At 41.3% G+C, this 21,265-nt stretch overlaps 1 pseudogene; it reads right to left on the bottom strand.

The window, feature by feature from the left end:
• The window catches only part of LOC145415041 (DNA-directed RNA polymerase II subunit RPB1-like), a 202,368-nt pseudogene that overhangs the window by 42,418 nt on the left and 138,685 nt on the right, over positions 1-21,265 (bottom strand).

Genomic DNA, 21,265 nt, shown 5'->3' with positions numbered 1-21,265 from the left:
CTGGACTGCAAGTACAAAAGTAGTACATAACTACAAGGGAATAAAAACAATGAAGGTAACAGACTCAAGCTATAGCAAGTATCTCAACAAGATGATTAAGTTGATGTACTCAAATATAGATGGAATGGTATCTAAATTATTAGAGATGAAAGATTATACCAAAGAAAAGCAACCACATATTATTTGCCTGACTGAAACAAAATTAACTCCAAGGATATCAAACGACACCCTAAACTTGGAGGAATACAATATATGGAAAAGAGATAGGAATTTAAAAAAATGGAGGAATTATGATATTAACAAAGAAAAATCTGCAAGTCAAAGAAACAGTACTAGATATACCCTCACAAGTAGAAATGATTTCAGCAGGGATTAATACTTCTGAAGGGAAATTAATTGTGGCAAATTCATGCACACCACTCTGAACACACACTTGAGAAAGAGGTGATTATGAAGACCTGGCACAGAGTACAATTCAGAGTTTAAGAGATTTACTACACAGAATGGGAGAGAAATCTGAAAGAATTATATTAACTGAAGATTTCAATACAAATATAAATTGGTACACTCTAGATGTAAGAAGCCATGAAAACTGTTGGGACCAAAATCTCCTGGACCTTGTGCAGTTTTTCCTAACACGACATGTGATGGAAAATACCAGAAAAAGACGACCTGATGATCCATCAGTACTAGATCTTGTATTTTCTAGGCAGGAAAATGATACTGACAGTATAATGTACAGTATCATCCTCCATTTGACAAGAGCGACCATGCAGTATTAAATTTCAACTTCAGGATTGTGTATGATAGTTAACAGTAATGAGAGTTCCAAAAGAGAAGAAACTACAAAAAGGGCAACTACCATGACCTAAAGAAGTATTTCTTAGAAACAGATTGGGAAAAGGTGCTTAGAAGACAAGATTGAAATGTTATATATTTTAAATTCTGTGAACTTTATGAAATAAGAGTCCAAAGTTACATCCCACAGCACAAAGAAGCAGAAAATAAAATAAAGAAATTGTTTGATACAGACTGTAAAAAAATCAGGAAAAAAAAAAAAAAAAAAAAAAAAAAAAAAAAAAAGGAGACTTGTTGTGGAATACATACACAAGACACAACAGTGAGAGGGAATATATCAACTATAAACAGGCAAGAAACGATTACACAAGGATAAGAAGAGAATCCCAAAGACAGTTCGAGGAAGACATTAAAAATAAGAGTAGTGATCACCCGAAGCTATTCTACAGCTACATCTCAAGCAAAACCAAAATTAAAGATAAAATACAGTCCGTGATGGACGAGGGGATCATCTATACACAAGAGAAAGATATTTGTGAAGCACTAAATGAAAATTTTTAATCAGTTATTGCAGAAGAAAATCATTCTGAAAGAGATGATATGGAACAAGCATGCCCACACATATTACCAGATATACAAATATCAGAAAAAGAAATACAGGAGGAGTTAAGTAAATCAGACAAAGGAAAAGCAAATGGTCCTGACGAAATTTCATTTTAGGTGCTACATGAATGTGCAAAAGTGTTAAGTACACCAATATATTTAATATTCAGGGAAGACTTGGGTCAAGGTAATCTCCCTGATATTTGGAAGAAAGCAAACATTGCTCCCCTATTCAAGAAGAGGAACACACAAGATCCACACAACTACTGACCAATATCACTAACCAGTGTTGTAATTAAGATATTAGAAAAGCTGATAAGAAAAGTTTGGGTAAATCACCTAGAACACAATATGATAACGGAAACCAGTTCAGTTTTAGAGAGGGAAAATCATGTTACTAATCTATTAGGGTACTATGACAGAGTTACAGAAACATTACAGAAAAGAGAAGGATGGGTGGACAGTATCTATCAATATTTCAAGAACACATTTGACAGAGTACCACACCAAAAACTTTTATGGACCTGTACGGTACAATCAAGGAGGAAGCCAAGGCAACCTGTACTGTTGGATGCAAGATTTTCTCAGAAAAAGGGAAATGAGAACAGCATTAACCCACCCCGTCCGGGTGACATGTATATATGTCTTTCCAGGGCTGTCCAGGGGTCATGCATACATGATCTAGTAATTCTCGCCATTGTCTGAATACTCAGCTGATTATTTTCACAACCCGCACCCGCTGGCAACCCTACCACACGCATCCCAGTCACGTTCCAGTTGCCTGTGTACCTCCGTGATGGATGGGCCTATGCATAAAGAAATTCCTGTGTCCCAACCCTCGGCCACCGTGCTCTCTCACTTCCACTCCTATGAAGTCTAAAGGCCCTCGGAGGAAAGGCCTAAGTGATAGTGTAATAGGGAGGGAGTTAGATTTACCATTATTGCCGACTGTGAGTGGGGAAAGTGACCCCTCCTCTGAAGAATCAGATTTAGCAATGCTGAATATGGAAAAATATGTGTCAGAGGAGGAGAGTGACCGTGAATTCTCCACTGTGCGACGATATTTTCTGTCTGCAAGATCATCAGCCTTTTCTGATGATGAAGGATCACATGTAGTTGATGATCCTGCAGAGGGTGATATACGCACAGTGAAGAAAGTAGCAGGGGGGGTAGAGAGTGAAGGAAGCGAGGAGGCTGGTAGGAGCAGAAAACACCGCAGGCTGAGCTGCTGGGCACGAGAGCGGCGTAGGGTGGAATTTTCCACCCAAACACCATCACCACCACCTTCACCCACATGGTCTGCATCACTTTATGCATCACCATGCAAGCCTGCATCACTCCAGGCCTCACCACGCCGACCTGCCTCACCATGCCGACCTGTCTCACCACATGCATCACCACGCTCACCTGCCTCACTTCAGGCCTCACCACGCCAACCTGCCTCACCACGTGGATCACTACGCCGAGCTGCCTCACTTCAGGCCTCACCATGCTGACCTGCCTCACCACATGCATCACCACGCCGACCTGCCTCATCACGTGGATCACCACGCCGAGCTGCCTCACTTCAGGCCTCACCATGCCGACCTGCCCCACCACGTGCATCACCACGCCAACCTGCCTCACTTCAGGCCTCACCATGCCAACCTGCCTCACCACGTACCTCACCATGCCGACCTGCCTCACCAAGTGCATCACCACACTGACCTGCCTCACTTCAGGCCTCACCATGTGCCTCAACATGCCTGCCTGCATTATTACAGGCCTCACCACGCCGGCCTGCATCACTATGGGCCTCACCACACCAGCCTGCCTCACCACGCAGTGTGCCATTCTGGCCTGCCTCACCATGTGCCACTTCACCACAACCTGGCCCACCTGGTTATGTTGGTGCAGGTGCACGCCGGCAGGCATGTGCCCACTGACGCCTTTCACCAACACCATCATCACCACGATCACCATCACCAGCATCATCACCTGCCTCATCTAGTGGTGAGTTGGCAGAATCGGCACCATGTCGCCATGCTACAGGCCGAGGCAGGGCATGGGGCAGGTCACATGCACGGCAAACTTGACAGGAGCCACAGACTGGTAGGTTAGAAACCTTTGTGTGGGAGGAAGGGACAGGGTTTCGTCCTGAAGTACCTGTGTTTGATGACACAAACGCAGGTGTGCAGCCAGAATTTCTCTGCAACAGAGCTTCTTCTGCAGTGGACTTCTTCCTTGCTTTTTTCACAACAGCAGTGATGGAGTTCATTGTGAAAGAAGTGAACAGTTTCAGGGATTTCTGCTGCAACTGAGCTGAAACCTCGCACCTGAGAGAGAGTGCGAAATTGAAGGAATGGACAGCAACGATTGTTAGTGCAATGTATGTTTGGCTAGCACTGACAATGTTGATACTTCATATTAGAAAACATAACATACACGATTATTGGCTCATGGACAATATTGCTGCGGTGCCAGTATTCAGTAAGTATATGCCACGTGACCGCTACCTTGACATCCTGAGGTACTTACATTTTTCCACGAATATGGGCCCACATCCAAACAATAGGCTGTGGAAAATTCGCTCGATTCTGGAGATGATGAAGGAAAAATTTTGATCATTTGTCAGGCCATTTCAGAAGGTTGTTATCAACGAGCTGCTTGTTTTATTCAGGGGACGTCTTGCCTTCATTCAGTACATTCCATTTAAGGGACATCGTTTCGGAATAAAGTTCTTTGTCTTGTGTGACTGCAAGACTGGGTTCGTGCTTGATTTCACTGTGTATACAGTGAGTTATACAGTGCTGTCGAAAAACGATCCCCATGGTTTCTCTGGCTCTGTGGTCATGAAACTAATGGACAGGTACTTTGGTGGCAAGCATATCCTTTACATTGATAATTATTACATGGCACCATGTCTTGCAAAGTACCTGCGAGAACAACACATTGGATCGTGTGGCACTGTCCGTGCAAAGAGAAAGCATTGGCCATCCTTTCCCAAAGGCACCATGAAGGGAGAGTGCAAGACCTTGCAATACAGTGGGTGATGCGGTGTTGTCAAAGGACGATCCCCATGGTTTCTCTGGCTCTGTGGGCAAGACTCTAATGAACAGGTACTTTGGTGACAACCATATCCTTTACTATCTATCTATTGCCAGATGCCTAAGTCTCGTTTGGGGTGGCCACAAACAAATCGCCTCCAAGTTGCCCTGTCCCCCGCCATTTCACTGCCCTGCTCCCAACTCACATCCCTCTCTCTCATATACCTCTCCACCCCATCCCATCCTCGGCCTCCCCCTCCCTCTTCCCCCCTCCACCTCACTCACATACACTCTCTTCGTCAGTCTTTCACCCTCCATCCTCTCCACATGGCCAAACCACCTCAGTGTGTTCCTCATAACGCTTCCTATCACTTCAACATCCACACCACAATGCTCCTTTATATCTTTTACACTGATGATTATTACATGGCACCAAGTCTTGCAAAGTACTGTACCTGCAAGAACACCAAATTGGATCGTGAGGCACTGTCCGTGCAAAGAAGAAGCATTAGCCATCCTTTCCCAAAGGCACCATGAGGGGGGAGTGCATGACCTTACAATCAGGTAAACTCCTGATAATTCACTGGCATGATAAGAGAAAGGTGAATGTCCTCTCCACGGTCCACGAAGGTAAGTTGATTGACACAGGAAAGGTCGATAGAAGAACAAGGCGGCCAGTCTTCAAGCCTGATGTTGTTATGGACTATGACGTGAACATGCGACTCGTCAATAAATCAGATGTGCAGATCTGTACAATCAACTGTCTAAGGAGGTGTTGTAGGTCGTATAAGAAGGCATTCCTACGTGTACTGGACATCTGTGTACTGAATGCCTTCATTCTGTACAAGGATGTTACGCAGACCAGCACATCCCTCAGACAGTTCAAGAAGGATGTAATTTACGGCCTTCTGGAGAGGTATGGACAGGTCAATCCTTCCGTGAAAAGTAGGCACAGTGTACAGCAACTGCTTGACCGCCTACAGTGCAGGGACTACCTCAGCAGGCATATCATGGAAATATTACCTCGCAGACCTCCAGGCAAAGAAGCCTTCTGGCGTTGTTATGTTTGCACCAATTCATCGAGCCGATTACAGCAACGCCGTATGACGAGGTGGTGGTGTGCTGAATGTAAGGTTGCACTGTGTACTGGCTGTTTCTTTGATTTCCACGCAAAGACCGAGTGGTAGGAGTCTGAGAGTAATGACTAAGTTAGTTTTGTACATACTGGTATGTTGTTTTTGTTGAAATAGAAAATATGATTTCTCTGCTCTGCATATATTTATGTGAATAATGGTGGCAGAATTAATGTTTCATGATAAACTTGCAGCCTTATTTTATCTGGAACACATTTGTGTATATATATTTCTTATGATGAAAAAGTATTACTCAAAGGAAAGTCACAGTGGTAAGTACAGTAAGCTAGCCCTGAACACATTTTCGCCGAACGCGCTTGCAGTTATACACGGTTAGTGCTGGGATAAGTATAAGACAACGTAAGGCTAAAGAACCATTACAAAAACTATAAATTTACATGAGTGGCCTTAGAAAGGCCAAATCCTCAAACCTCAGCACAGCGCACAAGGTTTGTTTTGATCACGTGATCATGTGATTTGCTGTACTGCTTTTCCACAGTACTGTATTTGTAAGTTAAATATTTACATTACTGTTCTGGTAAGTTTATGTACAAGTTAAAGTACTATTAAATAATGTCAAAGCAAGAAATAAAGTCTTAAAACCAGTTTACCTGATAGGCGTCGGAATATTGCCTTTTTTATTTGTTCATTAAAGATTTGCTGCACTGATTTTCCACAGTACTGTATTTGTAAGGTAAATATTTACTGTTCTGGTATGTAAGTTAAAGCACTTAAGGTTAAAGCATTAAATAAAGCCTTGTAACCAGTTAACCTGATTTACATGATTACCCATGATCAAAAGGTTCTGAGATAATTCTCCTTCAAGTCAATTCGCCGTCAGACAACTCCCCGTCAAAACATGGATGATTCCCTGTCAGGGCAATTTGCACCCTGAACGATTCCCCGTCATTCTATAAATATACTTATTTCGCCTTTGAATTATATTCTAGCATCACCCACGGCTGTATTCATTAATGACGGCAAATTGTCTTATTATTGTTGTAATGGCTAATTGACTTGATGAATTGTCCCGAAACCAATCGACATCGGAATGTTGCCTTGTGTTTACGTATTTGTGTGTTGACATTTTGCTGTGCTGTACTGTATTTGTAAGTTATAACTTTAAATAAACCTTCTAACCACTTAAAGTGCTTCATATTGATTACCAATGGCAGATAACGGCGAAACATCACATTTAGGGGGTCTAGGGAGCAAAATAAGAAGTAATTAAAACTTACGCAGTTTCACGCTGAACGTGCCACTGTTGGAACGAAACCCTCGCGTTAGGGGCGAGCTTGCTGTATTTCCATTTGTGGGCAGTACGTAAATGACTACCGGTACTTGGTTCACATCTTTTTTATTTATTTATTTTTTTTTAGCAGTAGCACTTCTAATGGTAGTAGTGGTGGTAGAAGGTGTTGTAGGTGTGGTAGTAATAGCAGTAGATGCGGTAGTTGTACTAGCAGTAGTTGTGGTAGTGGTAGTAGTACTTGTAGTATCAGTAGTGGTAGTTGTAGTATTAGTAGCAGTAGTTGTAGTGGTAGATGTACTTGTACTTCTAATAGCAATCGTATTATTTCTAGGAGTTGCAATACCCAGATTTCTAATCGATCACCAATGCCAGAATCGAGCAACAATCCTAGCCAAACACACATTTCCGTGTGTGTGTGTGTGTGTGTGTGTGTGTGTGTGTGTGTGTGTGAGAGAGAGAGAGAGAGAGAGAGAGAGAGAGAGAGAGTCTGTCTGTCTGTCCGTAATGAGGAAGACGAGCAGTGTGAGTTCAAGGTCGTTGCTACTGCGACTGGCCTTCAATCACCCAGTATGACCAATCATGAAAAAATATTCAGGGAAACAGTGTTTGTACTGGATTTTGGTGTCATGGAAGTGTCATCGAAGTGATATCAGTGTGGTGGGCTAGTGAAAGCCTTTGTTGTGTCATCGAACCTCTGCCTCACATACGGACGCTGGAGAGAAAAAAAAAAAAAAAAAAAAAAAATGCCCACATTCCCCACTCACTCACTCTCCCTGTCTGCACTTCACAGACCATCTGATGCCATCACTTGAAGTCGAAGGATTGGTGAGTACTGTAACATGAAACCTTATTTGTTGCAACTGGTTAAGTATTAACAAAGATATGAAGGTTTAAAGACAGACGATTTTGCTGATTTATTGTTCGGAATGCCCAGCTGTGGGGAGTGCTCGCGACATCTGCCGGAAGAGACGGGTTAAGAGGAAATTGCTCTTCATGGAGGGATGTGACTAGCAGAGTTCCACAGGACTTAGTGCTGTCACCAATTATGTTTTTAGTGTAAATAAATGACATAGATAGTAACACTGGAAATGAAAGCTATCTAAATATGTTTGCCGATGATGCAAAAATACAAAGGAAAATTACTAACACAGACTCTTATAAAGTGCTACAAGAAGAATTTTAAAAAAACTTCATGAATGGAGCGATAAATGGCAAATGGAATTCAATGCAGACAAGTGTCATGTAATTAAGTTTGGTAAAAATGGAAAAAGACCAGACCGAGATTATAAGTTAGGGAGTAAAACCCTACACATAGCAGAAAAAGAGGACCACCTAGGAGTGATAATTATCAGTAACAGAATATGTCCAGCTGACCACATCAGTGAGAAGGTATGGAACATGTACCGTATTTTGTGGCATGTTAGACGCTGCAGTGTGAAAGACGCACCCTAATTCTGGAAGGGAAGTTGAGAAAAAAAGTATGTCGACCAAGACTACAGAGAGGTTGCTTGATATGAGTATTTTTCACTAAAATACGCACTCACCTTTCAGAATCTCTATTCAGTACTGTATATATGTCTTTGGTTTCTTTATTTTTATATAAAAGAAGGGTACAAGACATGAAAACAAACAATCCCTTCCTTACATAATGTTACTGCATTCCATGACACTATCTTAACACATTAGAGACTCTCTTCAGTACTGTATATATATGTTTGGTGTCTTTATTTTTATGTAGAAGAAGGGTACAAGACAAGAAAACAAACAAACAATCCCTTCCTTATAAAATGTTACTCCATACCACGAGCCCATCTTAACACTACCAGTTTGTTTATGAAGTCCGAAGTGTTCGATTCCCTTTCGTACAATAATTTGAGACGTGATGTTCATCTCTATTAATGTACACTACATATGTATCAGTACATAGAGATAAGTATTATTTTTCATGAAATGAACTTAAAAACAACATTCAATAAAACTCGTTCTCTCATTCATTTAAGAAAATACAAAGGCCATTAAGTGATTACCCGTAGGCAGAAGGACAAGGAAAGAATGAAGGGAAGGAAGACAGAAGAGGATGGAAGGAAAGAAGGATGGAGGACACGAAAGGGGAGACACCCAACAGCATCACTAAATCGAGTAAGTGGATGGTAAGCGCCCCCACCTACCACAATTATTACTACAACTACTACTAAAACTATTACTACAGGAAACTGGTTTAGGATAAAACAGTACTTTTAGCACTAACAGAAATAAGATATTGCATGCCATCACAGATATCCATTAGTTTTAGTAAAGTGGATCCCTCAGTCACACTGCTAATGTGCTAACTAGGAATCCTGTGTATACATAGTCCACAAAACTTGGCTCCTTAAACTCATTCTGTAAATGCTAACGTGTCAGCCACATCCTCAGCCCGACTCCCACTTCTTCCTAAAACCATGTATGACCACAACTTATTGATATGTATTTTAATAACATACCCTTCTATTCAGAAGTAAAACAGATATAAGACAGCGACATCTGAGAGGCTTAAAATAACAAACACTGGCTGCAGTTACGTCCCTCCCTCTCACTTATTTTTCCTATCATTCCTTTTCTTGTCACATCCCCACCGCTTTAACTATCTGACTGGCAGAACTTCGTAAAAAAGTCTTTGTCAAGTTTGCATCTCATGAAACTGTTTTTACCGTTATCTTACTTAAGCAGTTTTATTTTTGGTGGTTTCCAATGATAATACTTTAATAATCATGACAATTTGTCAGAAAAGTTGGAAAAGTGGCAATACTGAAGACTGACATCATTACTGTACAATGGGTAAGCCCCACATAAAGGATTTAGATAAAAGTTTTGGTCAGCATATATGAGGGATCTATGTGTACTGGATGTGCATTACTGAGGGATTCACTGTAGTAAACAAGCAGTTGCTAAAAATGACTCCTTACCTTGGTATCACCCTTAGGGAATACTTGTCGAAGACCAACCCTGTCCTCTTGAAGTTTTTGCCATTCTCCCTCAAGGACACTGATGGCTTCAGGTGATCCAATCAGTTCCCTTACCACATCTTCATTGAATAATCTGCGTAGGTATCTTTCATTCGTTACATCAAATCGGTAGTTTTCCTCAAACTTGCGATTGGAAAACTTAACAGTTGGCATCTTCTGAAACTCCACATATTCACCTGCCAGTCCATCTTCACCATATCTGAGCTGAATAACCTGGCTAACACTATTTCTGACTGTGCCATCATAGTTAACCATCACACTCTCCATAGCTTTGATCAGTCGACGCTGGATATAGCCAGTCTCAGCTGTCTTCACAGCAGTATCAATCAGACCCTCACGACCTCCCATGGCATGGAAGTAAAATTCGGAGGGAGTAAGGCCAGCAAGGTATGAATTCTCCACAAAACCTCTTGACTCAGGACCATAATCATCCTTGATGAAGTGAGGCAGGGTTCTCTTCCTAAAGCCAAATGGAATTCTTTTACCTTCCACATTTTGCTGTCCTACACATGCAATAACTTGAGAAATATTAATGTTAGATCCCTTGGAGCCAGACACTACCATAGCCTTCAGGTTGTTATACTCCGTCAACGACTTCTTGGCTGATCCACCAGTTTTATCTCGAGCATCGTTGAGGATACGATTTACTTGGTTCTCAAAAGTCTGTCTGAGGGTGTTACCTGGTGTGGGCTCCAGTTCATCATTATGAGCCTTATGGATTACCCCTATCACATCCTCTTTAGCTTTCCGGATGGTTTCCTGGATAATCCTGTAGGTAGCTGGATCTGAAATGGTATCACCAATACCAATGCTCATGCCCTCAAGGAGCAGCCAGTTGTTTACCACTGTCTGAATGTTGCCATAGAATCTGCCAGCAATATCATGGCCCAGTTCCATCCAAGCAACATGCAACATGGACCCAGATGAAGCACCAAGGGTCCTCTTGCAAAGGATACCCATAATGAGTTCTCCATGCTCCACCAACACCTGCAATACCAATTTTGGTCACAAATAATGGTCTGTGGTATCATCTCACATTTATCAGCAATCCAACTTTAAAACACAGTACTGGACAACCTAAAAAAAATCTGAAGTGAATGTGGCCAAGGAGAGCTCAAACTTCCAAAAAAAAAATGAAGCTTTAGCAGTAGTATGTAAATAGCTAACCATAACATTTCTTGTAGTCTAGACATACCTTTGGCAGGCCAAATGACATACTGCTGCTGTTATCCTTGTTTTAAACTTGCAGTAGTATTTAGCTGGCATACCCTAGTCTTATCTCACTCTAGACATTACCTATAGCAGGCCAAATAACAAATTAATGTGGTAACCCGTTCCTTACACTCATGATATCGTGTTTAACGGGCAATTCTTGATTTCATCTAATCTAGACATACCATTGGCAGGCCAAGTCTGAAGGTTAAACTTTCAGAGCCAAAATGGAAGTGATTTAAAATATTATGGTATTCAAACTTTTGGCGTTCAAAATTTCAAGGTTGCACAGTATATTGTAATTACAAATGCATATAATAAGCTATTCAAATTTGGCTGTAACAGAACCTGAGAGTTCCTTACGTTATTTTGTAGATATGTGTCACCATGATGACTGCTGAAACAAAAGTAACTGTGTGATGTGCTGGTGTATGAATGGCCTTTGAAAGATTCAGTGACAGAAAGGGCAGGCAGCTAAATGTGTCAAGAATGAGAACAAAGTAGCTCAAGCACCGCTTTTCAGGCCTTCATTAAAAACAGAACCAAATACAGTAACTCTCAAATATCCACTGTAATTCAGACAAGCCCTATGCTGAATAACGTGAATCCATCCATCCATCCATCGTCCAATCCTAAGTTGCCCCATGAGGAGCGTAGGAGCCCGGGGCTAGGCAGCTGGTCTCGACATTTGAGATGAGAGCGAACTTAAGATGAGAGTGAAACGCCCGATATTGCATGGTACTCTCAACATAAGGTGACAAGCCAGGGATTGTATTACTGTCCATCTCAACCCTCTATCTTAAAAACTTTCCCATGAGTAAAAGATGAAAACTAAGCACAAAATACAATAAAATAATGACACAGAACAGTAATACAGTTCCGGCTGGCTACCGATTACCATATGAGCCGGTTGATACACCTCAATGCAGGATATTGCATCAAACTGTTGGTTAAGTCCAGTTTTGGTGCTGGATATTATACAATTTCTCCGGATAATTACTAAAGCTGAGCCAGCAGCACCGGATATTGCAATGAGGGATAATTGAGAGTTTACTGTAGTTATGAAGATTAAGAGAACTGAATGAATGTGTGACAAAAATGTCCTCATTAGTGCATGACAGTGAGACTGATATGGCATGGGTTTATGCACAGGAAATGGGATTACATATGTACAGGTAGGTGGATGTATGGACTGGATAGAAAATAAAAATATCCATGAAAAATGTAGTGTCTACTGACCAAAGGGTACTAATGTGTATATTGTACTTCCACAGCAAAAACTGGTATGAAATGTGTTGTTAAAAGGATGTTAAATTGGTATGAAGTGGGTTGTTAAAAGGATGTTCTGAGGGTGTAAAAAGCATTGAGGCTACACAATCTTTCACATATTATCCATATCTTATAAATCTTAAAAGGTTTATGACAGTGTTTAATCTATGCTTACTTTTGTATCACCAGGAGAGATCCATTTGTATGGTCCATCATCCTCATCATCTGGGTGGGTTGAATGAGTCTTCACCAGGTTTAAGTTACCAGGAATGATAAGTGAGAAAAGCTGCTTCCCTGTCCACAATGGCTTGGGTTTTAAGATGGCAGGTTGAGGCATACGACCATCCCAAATGGGTAAGAACATGAGCAAGTTCATCATTTCATGCTGTAGGGAAAATCAGGATGATTATCAATACTTATATGAAACAAGAACCATTACAAACATATTCTAACATTATGTGGTGGGTATGATCTGTAAAATGGAAAATGGGGTAAGCAAGTTAGTGACCAGCAAAAACAGGCCTGACTTCAACCCCTGTATCATTCAAACTTTCAAAAAATGAAGTAAAGCAGCAAATTTAAGAAGAACATACAGTATTAATACTCAGGCTCTTATTTATTTCTCATCATGACATGAGGCAGGAAATCCAGAGGATGACTTTTTGATATAAGGTATAATTGCCTAAAGTTCAAGCTAAAACAGTGAGTGTATGTGTGAATATTTACCTAGTGTATTTGAATAGTTGTTAGAGCTGGAGACAACGTTAGAAAGTTGTTAATAATGAAGGAATATACCAGTAATAAAAATGCTGACTATATTTACATGTGCAAATTAACATACTGTACAATACACACTGGTGCTTGATAAATCCTTGAAGCACAGCAACTGAATGAAACATAAAAGTACAGTAATATGCAGTACCTGCCCTTCATTAAATTTTACTAGTTTCATACTGTAGGTGTTACTGTTTACCATCTAAGACAGAGCTTTTCTCCTCTGGTTGAAGTAAACTGTCTGGTAGAAGATGACAAAAAAAAATTTGTGTCCAAGCTTACTTTAAGGGACTAATATGATTTACCTTCTCCAGGAAAACATCTCGCTTGGTCATCTTTCTTACAGCTGTCAGTGTATCCTGTACAATACCCATCACAGGCTTGTTTGCCTGAGGTGTGATAATCATACGAGGTGTCACATGGAGATTTTCAATCTCAGCCCTTGTCTCCATGCTCTGGGGTACATGCAGATTCATCTCATCTCCATCAAAATCAGCATTATATGGTGATGTCACAGACAAATTCATTCGGAATGTTGACCATGGTAAAACCTGGAAAGAAGAACTTTACTGTACTCACTTTTGCACCCCTTACAGGATTATGGCATCTGGCAATAGATAGATAGATAGATAGACTTTTGCATTTCTAACCTTAATAATTAATAATAATAGTAATAATTAAAAATAATCATCATAACCAACATCATCAAAATCATCATAATAATAATAATAACAGCCAATCTCAAGTATCCAATGGGGTTATGTCGAGTAATGTTAGTGAGGAAAGTGATTTATATATATATATATATATACTATGGTGATTAAAATGAGTTATGTGGGACTAAGTCAAGTGGCCATATAGGTTTGCTTTTGTGTGAATTGTCATCCTCCCCCAAGTAGATAGCCAGTTTCATAATATCCTATACAGTACACCCTCAATAAAACAAACTACTGTAACTGGTACCAGACCCTTGATGTTAACCCCTACAGACCTATGTCTGCAGAACAACAGTTTCGGAAAATGCGCATAAATTCCTATGTCTGTCGATGGTACAGAGCTTACCAAAAACTGGTGGTAGGTAGCACTGCCTTTTATAACATATATGGGACCAGGCCAATGGGAACTACAGTATCTGGTAGGGTATGGCCAGATCGAGCCTCTAGAAGGGGGGGTGACCCTCCCCTCTGCCATCTCTCCACCTACCTCTGCCCCACTGGGCCCTCTCCTCATTACCTAAACCACCATATACCACCTGGATACTGTAGCTGGTGTGTGTACCAAGCATACTTCCTCTCTTCCTCCACTCCTCCTCTTCCCCAACACCTCCCTTCCTCCCTCCATCCACCATCACACTCCCTCCACCTTCATCCTTTCCCTTTGTTTCCAGGCATGTGGGGTTTTCCCTTGCTACGCATGACTATAAACTTTCCTTTCGTTTCATGATCATTATTTCACCTTGTTTTATGCCTAGGAATATACATGATACTGCTTACAGTTATATTTGTATCGTTATTTGCCATTCTCTTGCAGATTCAATGGTGGACATTATTTTAAAATTTTTGACAGGTCACTAGTACCGTATGGTAATCACTGGACATATGAGCGTAATATACATTTTCAGGTGTGTAAATTCATGCTCTTGCAATCTGTAAGAAAAAAATTAAAATCCGAGAAAGTAAAAAAATCGGACCCTAACTGCGGTTCCGAGGACAGGTGCTCTGACAAGTTTGTAGTCTTTACAGGTCAGAGTTGATAGTTCGTTAACCCTTAAAATGCGGCCAATGGACAGCCCCCACCCCCCCGGGTGGCGGGGTTGTATCGCAGTCTGAGTACCTGTAGGAAAATATTAGCCAAAAATCAGAGATTAACCCTAGAACATTATACTTGGTATGGCAGATAGTACTTACATTCAGCTTTCTCCAGAGACAGGTGTTGAGCCTTCGTGGACTACCCAAGGACTTGTGGAGACTTGCAAAGTTGGGTAACAAAATCTTCACTTTCACACCTCCAGCAACCCGGTTTCCCCTCTACCACAGCCTCATTCTGTCACAGTAAACTTTATACTACAACGTACAGGTAGTTTGGAACACGTATTTGTACATTAAGCACTGAAAATAAGGCTAAAATCAACGATGCGTATGGCCGACATGCAGCGCGGCGGCAGTCTTCGCGTCACTCAACAAACATTTCCATTTTCACAGCTAAAAACATGTATACTACATTATTTTCAATCATATTACTTCCCAAAAGATCATCGTGGCGCGCTTTTTATTCTGCCTTACGCCCGTCACTTTATTCTCGTTCCTGTCGGCCGCTTGCACTGACTCGGAAGAGCTAGAACTTGCCATAATGTCACTTTGAAAGCCTGCGGTAAACTGACGCTAAACAGGGGCAAACCACGCGAAAAAAAGCTAGTGTGACAACTGGGGAAACAAGCGTTTCCTATTAGCATAAACTGCTTGTGAGAGGAGAGTGCAGATTTACAGTTCTGAGCAGTCAGAGCATTGCCATATATCACAGCCAGACTGGCCAGGCCGTGGTGGTGGGGGGGGGGGACGGGGGAAAAAACGTGATACTTGGCAACAACGGAGGTCAGTAGTACAAAGGTAAAGTATGCTAATTGTAGCTAAAGGGTGGTGGTACTGACAGACAAAACCAGCTGGAACATCCTTGCCCGCGTTTATTCAAAATTAACTCGAATTGCAAACGCGACGATCCGCCGTTATGTCCTTTTTGGTGAGTGTCGCAAACGCGACGCCCCGCGCTTTAGGGGTTAAAGCCGAACACCATGCTGTTTGGTAATTTCCTAGGTATTGTGGCTTTAACCGAACAAAGACTGTTACATGCAAAGCGATGTTCAGCCGTACAGTCGCACACAGTAACATACAGCTAGGTCCAAATAGCTCTTTTTTCAATAAATGCTCTATTTATAGTTCCTCTCATGATGCTGGTCACCCTGAGAGTGATGCGGCATTCAGCAGGATGCAGAGGAGCACGTGTGCATACGCATGTGTGTAAGGACACCACACAGGTTGATGTTTCCTGCATGTCCATTCTTTTACCCAACAATATTTGTTAAGTGTACATAATGTTCAGCCAACTCAATGTGGTCACTGAAATTGAAATTTGTAAAAAGAGGGTTCGGTATATCGAAGGCGCACTGAACTTCTAATACATTTACTACAGCATAATACTTTACAGTACCTGAAACAAAATTTGGAAAAACTCAATAAAACATTGGTTATATGATGGTAAGCCAGGCAGCAATAGAAGGTTGCTCCCTGATATATGAAAATAAGGATTCCATTAACAGGTTCTGGTACAATTAGTACAGTGCAGGCACACTCTCTTAAAACTTGGCTGAGCATTTTTTCATGTCTGGTAATTCACATAACCTTAACTCCCTGGGAAAGGCACTGTTGATAAAATTGAATGTCAGGAAAGTTTTTTTTTTTTTTTTTTTTTTTTTTTTTTTTTGGGGGGGGGGGTGTTTTTTTAAGAATTGCACCTATGAAAACAATTAGACCTACCATAAAAACCTTTCCACCCAGCAAAGTATAACTCCTTAGCTTGAAAATGAGTGGTGTTCCAATGTCCTACGATTATTTATTGTAGAGCAGTGGCAAAGAACGTGAGCATCTAAACATTCTGGAACGAGGACCGACATCCCCATGACATGTTCCAGAACAGGGACTGACCTTTAGGGGTTAACAAGGACACTTTTTGGTATTACAAATTTAAATAAATGGCCAGGTAGGTGAAGCAACTCAACGATATGAAGGAGTACATGGGAGATGTGCATATGGCACAAGAAATGAGAAAGGGGAAAGGATACTCAAGTTTGGGGAGGCAATGAACATGACTGTGTGCAACACATTTTAGGAAAAGAGAGTATGTTGATTACATAAGAGTCTGGGGGAAACAGCAGCCAGACAGACTATTTCCTGGTCTGGAGGGCTGATAGGAGGTTAGTGAGGGATGTTAAGTTATAGGGAGCACGGAGTGTGTGCAGCAACACAAGTTATTGACATGTGACATGGCGCTTAACCCCTTAACCATGGGGCGTCACTTTTGTGACGCTCGGGTGCAATGGATCATACCGTGTGGTGTCACTTTTGCGATTCTGTGTTATTTTGAATTCGCCTGGGCTTTGAAGTGGTTGCTTGTATCATCTGTCACTACTGACAAGTGACTGACAGTGTCTAACAATAGTCAGTGCTGCTATTGTCATCTGTACTCTCATCCATTGCTGACAATTTAGCCATTTCTCCCCGTTCTTGACTCCCCTCCCTACCTTCCCTCCATTACCCTCTCCTCCCGCCTGCCCCAGCTGCGCCAAGCTGGGCAAATCTTGCCCGGATTTTTCCACTCATTTCATCCATTGGAATGAGCCCTATGCCTTATTCTCATACCAAATAATATATATATAAAAAAAAGGTAATTGATAGCGCCATACACCTGGAATTGGCTAATTATCACCTGGCAACATCCCACGTGCACTCGTTCGCTAATTTTCCGTTTACTTCCCCTTGAAATATGCTGTATGACCTGTTCTCATAATAAAAACACACATAAGAAAGGAAGGGAGAAGCCTAAGTGATATTTACATTCACCTGGAACTACCTAATTTCCTGCCAATCATTTCACAGCATATAAATTAGCAGCTGTCACCTCACTGACGGTGTCAACCCTTGGTGGCCCCATATCCGCCTCGTCATTCAGTTCAGTGCTGTCTCTTGAGATGAAAGCACATAGCACTCGCGCCCCTCCATTTCCGCCGCTTCTAGAGGGCCCTGTGACCTCTACCCCTACTAAACCTCGTGTGGGAAGGGGTAAAAGACTAAGTGACTCTGCTGTGGAATGTGAACTGGCTAATTTATCCATGACAATGATGAACAGCGACTACAATCTTTCTGGTGAATCGTGTGATGAGCCAGTGGGGGAAATGGTGATAAACTACGAGTGCTTCAGTGCCTCAAGTTAATCCTAGCTCAAAGGGAAAGGAACCCTTAGTTACTGGAAGTGACAGTGTATAACATAGTGTAAATAAAATAGAAATGTAAATTATTACTAATATAATTAGTAATAATTTACAACTTGGAGTAATGACAGTAAAAGCTTTGCTCTCTACGCCAGTTTACTGAACGAGAAAGTTAATGACTGGAGCGAAAATAAACTACTATTACTGAAGGAAACTTATGGATAAATACTGTACATAAATATAAGTGTAATAAAGTAATAGGAATATATAGTGTGAGTGTGTTCATGAATAATAAATTACAGAATACCAGCGGGGAATGAGCGCAAGTGGGAAGCTCGTACGCGCTCGTAATTTTCATTGCTTTCACAATGTTTTTTTTTTGGTGTATGGATTCCAAACTACTTGAAAATCATAGAATAGTGTTTCCAGTGATAATATCAGGCTGTGGTAATCATATTACGGGGTGTCTGGAAGTGTAAAGTGGAGACTTCGTTACCCAACTTCAGAAGTCTCCACAAGTCCTTCAGTAGTTGACGAAGGCTCAACAAACATCCATATGTGCCATATGCATAAGTAATTATAATATTCTAGGACTAATAACTGATTTTTGGCAAAAAATTTTTAAAAAGTCAGTTGGAGCGCGAATATCCTCGCGGGACGCGCAAGGAGCGCAAAAACATCCCCGCGGTGTAGGGGTTAAGGAGCAGGTGATGAAAAAGAGGACCTATCCACCTAAGAGGAAAATATGGAAGCTGAAAAAACAAGCAGAAAGCGATGCCTTCTATAGCGAGATGAAAGTGTTAGCTGAACAGGGAGACATGGACAGAAGTGTTAAAAAACAGTACAGAGCCCTCAAAGACGACCTCTTGAGAGTTACTGATGCAGTATGTGGATGGACAAGAGGCCCACCAAGACATAAAGTGACTCAGTGGTGGGATGAGGGTGTAGAAGTTGCAGTTAAAGAGAAAAGAAGACTTTTCTGGGAATGGAAGAAAGGTGGTAACAAAGAGGAACACTTGGCCATCAGGTGTATGGCTAAAAAAGAGGTTTACAGGGCGGTCTGATACACAGAGACTTTAGTTGATAACCTAAATCATGTGGTAAGGAGGAATGTGATTTTTAAGGTGGCAACACAGATGAAGGGGGAGAATAGGGATATCATACATGAGCGGTGTGTGAAGAATGATGAACGAAGGGCTGTGGTGAACAGTGGGGATATTAAAGAAGCATGGAGAGAGCATTACAGCCAGCTGTTGAATGAGGAGTTTGGCTGGGACAAGGAAGGTTTGGAGACAGCAGATCCAGTGTTTGGCCCTTGGCCTTTGATTGATGCTGCTACTATGAGTGGGACAACAGGCAGGATGCAGGTGGAGATGGCAGCAGGTGTGTCAGGGTTGACTGCTGAAATGCTGAAAGCCTCAGGAGATAAAGGAGTAAGGTTAATCACTGACCCGATAAATATGATTATACAGTGGAAGCTCGATTATCCAGGCTCGGATTATCCAGCTTTCGGTATAACCGGGCCGTGACCAAATGGTTCAATGGTACAGCAATACATAGAATTATCCGTACCACAGCTCCGGTTTAAACAGGAAGCATCCAGTTGCTAGGGAGTGAGGTATGGGTAAACCAGAGAGAGTCTGCTCACCCTGCCCCCACCCACACCTCCTGCTCACCACTTGATCACAAGGATGGTAGGGTGGAGTTTGGTGAGGCAACTGATACTCCTGACCTATCCTAACCTTGCTTAACTACTTAATAATTTAAAATAATTCAACCTAACCTGACCTAACCTAGGCTCCAGTTAGGAAATTGGGAAACTTAATCCACTTTTGTGTACGATGAGTTTCTTCCATTATGCCCGAAGCAATCGTAGGTATGGCTTAAAGAACGTGATAATAAAAGAGAAAATCTTTCAGCAAGAGAAGGTAATTTACTACCCTGAAAATCTAAAAACACAGAAAACAAACTGGAGGAATATGAAGTGAACTGGTGAAATCTTTAGGCTGTATGCTTAGACAAAAAGTAATGGGTTTCCCAATTTTAGGAAACGAAATGGAACAAGAATGCTAATAAAAAAATTACTCATCTCATGTGTTCTCGTAAGTTAGCATTCAGTTCTGCATTCTTCTTAGCATTCAGTTCTGCATTCTTCGTTAGATGTCGCACTTCCCAACACATTTCGGACCGACAGAGCATAGTTATTTCTTCCTCTTACATTTACTGTTCATTCTTTTGTTCGTTCTTAAGTGTACTGTATGTGTGAAAGAGAGTATTAATACAAACAATAATGCATTCCATTAACCCCATCATAGCTGTCAGCCTCGAACAATGCTTTACTGTACCGGTGTCAGGGATGTTGGGTTAGGGAGAGCTATAAAAACTGCGAACAATTGTGGGAAGGGCACGAAGGTCACTGGTATGTTTTCACGACCCTCCTCTACCATCTCAAACAGTCAGGCGGTCTGCCACTTCATTTCAGATGTTTTCGCCGATATGTTTAAATGCTAATGTAACATGCACCCTAATTATGAGTAAGTTTCTTCCATCATGCCTGAAACAATCGTAGGCAAGGCTTAAGAAACGTTATGATAATAAGAGGAAATCTTTCAGCCAAACGTAATTTACCACCCATGAAATAGGCAGAAAAATACAGAAAACAAACTAGAGCAATATGAATTGATTTGGTAAGGTTATTAGGCTGTATGCTTGGAGGAAAATTTATGAGTTTCACAATTATAGGGGACGAAATGGAACAAACATGTTTACTAATAACAAAAAATATTTTCATCTCACGTGTTCTCGTAAGATGGCATTCAGTTCCACATTCTTTGTTCGATGTTGCTTCCCAACACATTTCGGACCGACAGAGCATACAGTTATTTCTGCTCCTTACAGGTAAGTGTACATTTATTGCACATTCTTTTCTTCATTTGTGTATGTGTGAAAGAGAGAGTAGTGATATGTATTCCATTAACCCTTTCATGGGTGCCAGCCTTGAACAATTCTTTACTGTACCGGTGTCAGTGACGTTGAGTTAGGGAGAGCCATAAAAACTGTGAACAGTTTTGGGAAAGGAACGAAGGTCACTGGTATGTTTACATGACCCTATTCTACCATCCCAAACAGCTAGGCGGTCCTTTCATCCCACATGTTTTCGCCGATATGTTTAAATGGTAAAGTAACATGCACCCTAATATTATGTTTAAATG

Source organism: Coenobita brevimanus, chromosome 101, assembly GCF_032717465.1.
Source record: "Coenobita brevimanus isolate Jiangsu-jjx chromosome 101, ASM3271746v2, whole genome shotgun sequence".
NCBI lineage: Eukaryota > Metazoa > Arthropoda > Malacostraca > Decapoda > Coenobitidae > Coenobita > Coenobita brevimanus.
The sequence above is the reverse complement of the archived record's forward strand: the minus strand, read 5'-3'. Positions and strand labels throughout refer to the sequence as shown.